Source organism: Labeo rohita, chromosome 13, assembly GCF_022985175.1.
Source record: "Labeo rohita strain BAU-BD-2019 chromosome 13, IGBB_LRoh.1.0, whole genome shotgun sequence".
NCBI classification, from domain to species: Eukaryota; Metazoa; Chordata; class Actinopteri; order Cypriniformes; family Cyprinidae; genus Labeo; species Labeo rohita.
In genome coordinates this window covers 26,355,754-26,361,753 of record NC_066881.1, presented here as the reverse complement: position 1 = coordinate 26,361,753, position 6,000 = coordinate 26,355,754, and positions in this window count along the sequence as shown.

The window sequence follows — 6,000 nt, the reverse complement described above, 5'->3', positions numbered from 1 at the left end:
AGTATAACAGTAGTAAACTTTGAGTACACAACTATTTTACATCAAAGTTTTTAGTGTGTAATGCAACTATACTAAAAAGTGAATTTATAGGTATACTGATAGGATACTAATTAAATACGTGTAGTAGCATTTTTAGTACACTTTGAAGTATAGTCTCAGTAAACTACTAGATTTGTAGTTTTACACTGCAAGTATACTCATAAGTTTTCTTTAAGTGAACTTTGCATCATACTTCAAGTATACTACTATGTCCCTATTTAGGTATTAATTTGTATATATTTTGTTATATGAATATCTGAACATACAAAACATCAAAAGAAATCCCAAAGCTTTACAGTCATTATTATCTCTTCATTGGTCAACATTTTATTCCATAATGTTACGCAGTTTTGATGTTGTTTTATGTCTGATGATCCTGTTAGATTACATGCGGAAGCATGTTGTTTAGGTTTCTTCTTCACTTGTGTTTTTTTGTGAAATTCTGTACAGAAAATCTGTTATAGCGCTCCCTACCATATAACAATGAAAACACTGGTTCTAGGAGCACAAGTATATCTCAAATATATTTTGACTTTTTGTAAGTCAAGTATACTTAAATGTCATTTTAAATATATTTCTGAGAAGTACATAAAGCCCATTTCTGAGAAGTACATACAAAATAGACTAAAAGTATACTTTCCTATTTTTATAGTTTAAAAGAAGTATACTAATAGCACACTTGAATAAACTTCTTTTTCGCAAGGGATGTCGATACTGTTACAAGCATTTGCTAAACAATTATTTACTAGATTTAATATAATCAATATCTACAAGTAACATCCTTTTAAAGTGTACAACGTGCTTTTGTGAACTTGACAATTAGCTAGCAATTGGCAAATTAGTTTGAAATCGTCAAACTTGTTACTGTCAGCCCTGTTACTTTACAGAGTAACAGGTTTTGACAGGGGTAACGGGGATGAGATGGATTAGGTGTCACTGTTTTTTTTTTTTGTTTGTTTGTTTTTTTTTAAACGGTTGTTTGTGTAAAATTCTAACATTTTACATGTTACCCTGGGTGTATTATTGAGCTATAGCCAGTGTAATTCAGTGTGGTTGGCAAATGAGCTTCAGTTACTTTTTTAATTTGTATCATTGGTATTGTTACTATTACTATGACATTGTTGTTACTATTACTACTCACTAAAAAATGTTGGGTTAAAAATAACCCAACTAGTAACCCAACTATGGGTTGGTATAGCACCTTCCCATCTGTGGGTTATTTTAACCCAATGAATTGGGTTAAAATCCAGTTGGGTTAAAAGTAATCCAACAGTTGGGTTAATTATTTTGATTAATTTACATCAGTTTTTTTTTTCTTTCTTTTTTTATTAATTAATTTATTTTTTAAATAAAATTACTTAATAAAAATACATTATAACACTACTCTGTATTCAAACACATATTTTATTTAAATATGCAAATAATAAATTTTTAACAAATATATTTTAAAATGTAATACAGTTTTAGTAAGTACAATAAATTCACACTGCAAATGTTTACAAAATAAGTGTACAAGAATGTTTAAATATATTACATTTAAAACACAAATATGCACATACAACTGACATATTTTCAAGATGTACACTGAATTCAAAACCAACAAATGTGTATGAATTCATATTCATTTATATCAACACATACACAAATGTGCACAAATGAAGCAAACATAACATACAAACCTTTATCAATAAAACCAAAAATAAAAAAATCATACAAGTAACAATAATAATAAAACAAAACAAATCTGCTGGCTGCTGGACTTACTGATAATCGGTAACATAAAAAGTTTTTACTAATCTCCAAATACAAAGGAAGAGGTAATGTGTTGAAAGAACTGGAACATTAAAGACTGTGCTGCAGATGGGTGCAGAGGAGCTTTGGGTAGTTGATGTCATACATGTAGAAATGTTTGAAACACAGATCCACTGCTTGTAGTAAGGTCTTCTGTTCCACTGCTTCACCGTTGAAAATGCTCAAAACCTGGGAGGAGTTGGAGTTAGTGCAGCAATGCTGGTGTCATCCGGTCGCATAAAACTTCCTTCATTGACTCCTTCCTCTGTGATAAGACGAAGCAGAAGAAGAAACATTTTACAGATAAACTAGAAAACTTTTTTTCATAATTGTTGGAACACCTACACTACTAATCAAAAGTTTTTGAACAGTAAGATTTTTTTTAAAGAATTCTTTTCTACTCACTAAACCTGCATTTATTTGATCCAAAATACAGTAAATTTAAAATATTTTTACTATTTTAAATAACTGCTTTCTATTTTAATACATTTTAAAATAATAGTAATTGTCCAGTGTTTTCAAAGCTGAATTTTCAGCATCATTACTCCAGTTTTCAGTGTCACATGAACCTTCAGAAATCATTCTAATATACTGATTTGCTACTCAAATAACACATTATTATTATTACTGAAAACACCTGAGTAGAATTTTTTCAGGTTTCTCTGGTGAATAGAATGTTCAGAAGAACAGCATTATCTGAAATAGATATATTTTGTAACATAAATGTCTTTATCATCACTTTTGATCAATTTAAAGCATCCAAATGATACCTAAATAAATAAATAAATACTGCCTCCAAGCTTTTGAATGTTACTAAAGCTTTTTTATTTTAGATAAATGCTGATCTTTGAATCTTTTTATTTATCAAAGAATCCTAAAAAAAAAAAACTAAACTGTTTTAAATATTGATAATAATAATAAAAATAATATATTTTAAAAAAATCTTAAGCAGCAAATCAGCATATTAGAATGATTTCTTAAAGATCATTTGACACTTAAGACTGGAGTAATGAAAATTAAGCTTTGATCACATTAAAAAACACTGAAAATTTTGCTGTCCAAAAACTTTTGACTGGTAGTGTATATGGATCACTGATCTAAATAGTTTACTTACCTTGAAATATTTCAGTTAATTGGCATGTGGATGTTTAATGTATGAGATTCCACTGTTGTAGTTTTCTCTTCACTGAAGAACCCAATGTCTAAAAATAAGTAAAAACACATTTAGTACACATTTAAAAAACATGCAAATCTGTCATAGCTTTATAAGAGAAATGGCTGTAGTTAGAGGCGATTCTAATATATGCATAACAATATTCAATATAAATAAACCATAAAAACACTTTTAGTGTAATTACAATTAGTGCTCGCTTTCAAACAACTGACGCTTGTCCTGTTTTGAGCAGCAGGTGTCGCCGTTGTGTCACGAACGATTGGAAGCAGTGAATCATTTTGCGAAGCGATTCGTTTAATTGATTCGAAACTTTGAAAAGGTTCGTTTCTCCATCACGTCTTTCTTTTGGGAAAATCTGATTATTTTTAGACTTTTCTAAACAGAGAATTACAGAATTTAAGCGCATCTCTCTGAGCTGCCGCTGATACTGGACCGAAGTTTAATGGTCTGTGCGGAACGGTTTAAATTAACATTTAGCATTAGCTATTTCCCATAACGTAATGTGATAATCATTAGTGCGACCAAACAAACTGTAGTCAGAATATTACGTATACTTTATTACTGCTAGCGGCCTAACTGGGACAGCTAAGTTAAGTTAACGTTAACGTTAAGTTATTCATTTACAATGGAGCTCATTCTCCGCAGTAACGTTACTGACTAAAGGAAATTACAGCTTCGTTAAAAAACAAACATACAACAACAAAAGTTCAGTTTTAAAGTGAATTTCACGTTCTTCTTATAAGTATAATGTTATAAGAGTTATCAAAACCCTGTTACTCACCTCACACTGATGCAGCAGCAGCTTCTTCTGTCGTCAGTCACTGTCGACCGTTAAAATTTGAACTGTCGCCGCGGGAACAAATTAAACCCAACGCTGGGTTATTATTAAAAACAACCCAACGATGTTTAAAAAAATAACCCAACGTTTTAGAAAATAACCCAACATTGTGACCCAATATGTGTAACCCCTCTATTGGGTTAAAAAAATAACCCATCTATTTTTACTGTGTATTAATATTGTTAATGACTGGGATAAGATGATCAGTCTCAATAAATCTTTTTTTTTTTTTTTTTTTGTTCCATATTTCATTGTCAATAAAACATCCATGTAAATTCAATTACAAACAAGAGCAGCAATGTGACTGCAGACCCTTGTTTCCATTTAAAAACACTGTTATTTTCACTTAGTGTAAATAGAATGCATTGCTATTTGCACTTAGTGCAAATTCTGCCAAAATCAAATTCTACACTATCAGCCATTTAAACTGGAAAATGAAAGCTGTGACATTAATTTTATCCACTAGAATGGTCTTTTTTGTGATATGTTCTGGAACATATGGGTTTTGGTAAAGGTTTTATAAATATGATTAAAGTTCTATATTCTAATCCAACTGCATTAGTACTCACAGGGCAGTTGCTTTCTTCACCATTTTCTATCACTAGGTCTTTGCGACAGGGGTGTCCCTTAAGCCCTGCCCTATTTGCTCTTTCCCTTGAGCCTCTTGCCCAGATGATTCGACAGTCTTCTCAGGTAAAACCTATTTCTGTTCACAATACTTTGCATCATGTAGCACTGTATGCTAAAGATGTTTTGGTTTTCATGGAAAAAACAATAGATTCTATTTCTAGTCTGCTGTCTGTTGTGAAGAGTATAGTTATTTATCTGGTCTAGGTTAACTGGTCTAAATCTGCCCTTTTACCTTTAAATGAATCTGCTAAACTGTTGCATTATCCACCTATTATTTCTGTTGTTCAGCACTTTAAGTATCTTGGGATACAAATTTTTCCCTCCTTGAACCAAATTGTGACACACAATTTCTCCGACATGAGCAAGGACATCACAAGAGATTTGGACAGGTCGATTAACCTGCCCAACTCTTTGCAGGCCCGAATGTCTATAGTTAAAATGAACATTTTACCTCGGCTTAATTTTTTTTGTTCTATGATACCTCTCTCCCCTCCTGCCAATTTCTGGAACAAAATCCACAGTAATATCTCCCAATTTAACTGGAATAGAAAAAGACCTAATTTAAAGCTGTCTACTCTACAGAGGAAGAAGGTAGATGGGGGCTTAGCAGTACCTAATTGTAAGTTTTACTTTTGGTTGTTTGTGGTCCGGCCTTGTATGGCTTGTATGGTTTAATTCTCACACCTCTGTCTCTTGGTGTAGGATAGAAGAAAATATCGTTCACCCATGGAACCTGGAAGACATTTTTTTTTTTCTAATGTGTCAGAAAAGCACTGTCGTCTGCGTTTTGGTCCCAGAGTTTCTCATCTTATTTAAACTTGGAGGATGGTTGAATCTGTATGCAAGATCTCCTGTAGGTGGCATACACAATTGCCCATATTCAATAATAAAGGTCTGACTATTGGTGGTAGACCCATTCCTCCTTTGCAATGGAGTAGAAGTGGTATTCGCTATCTGAAAGATATGTATAATGATTCTGGGCTGTGCTCTTTTCAAGAAATTGTGAAACTATTCAATTTGCCAGCCTCTTCTTTTTTCTTCTATCTTCATCTTAGGTCAGGCCTCAAAGCATATGGTGTACCTTGGCAACAATCTTTATCTGTACACCAACTGTATAAATTAATTGCTCAGAAATAATAGCAGTTTGGTGCTACTTTATATCATTTTATTTTGGAAGCCTCTTATGCTAAACTGCCACTAGAAAGGCTGTGAAGACATGATTGTCCTAATTTGGATCCAGATTTTAACTGGGAGGATGTTTGGGTAAACATAAAGAAGACTTCTCGTAATCCTGACCACCAATAGATACATTTTAATTTTGTACACAGAACATATTTAACCCCCATAAACTCCATTTAATGAAGAGGTAAGCTGATGCAAACTCAACTTTGTGTGCTTTGAAGGTTCCAAGTACTTTTTTACACATGATGTGGGAGTGTCCACCGGTTGCTAAATTTTGGACTGAGGTAGCATCAAAAATGTCTGATCTAGTTTCAACAACTGTACCTGTAACGATCCCGGTTTTGTT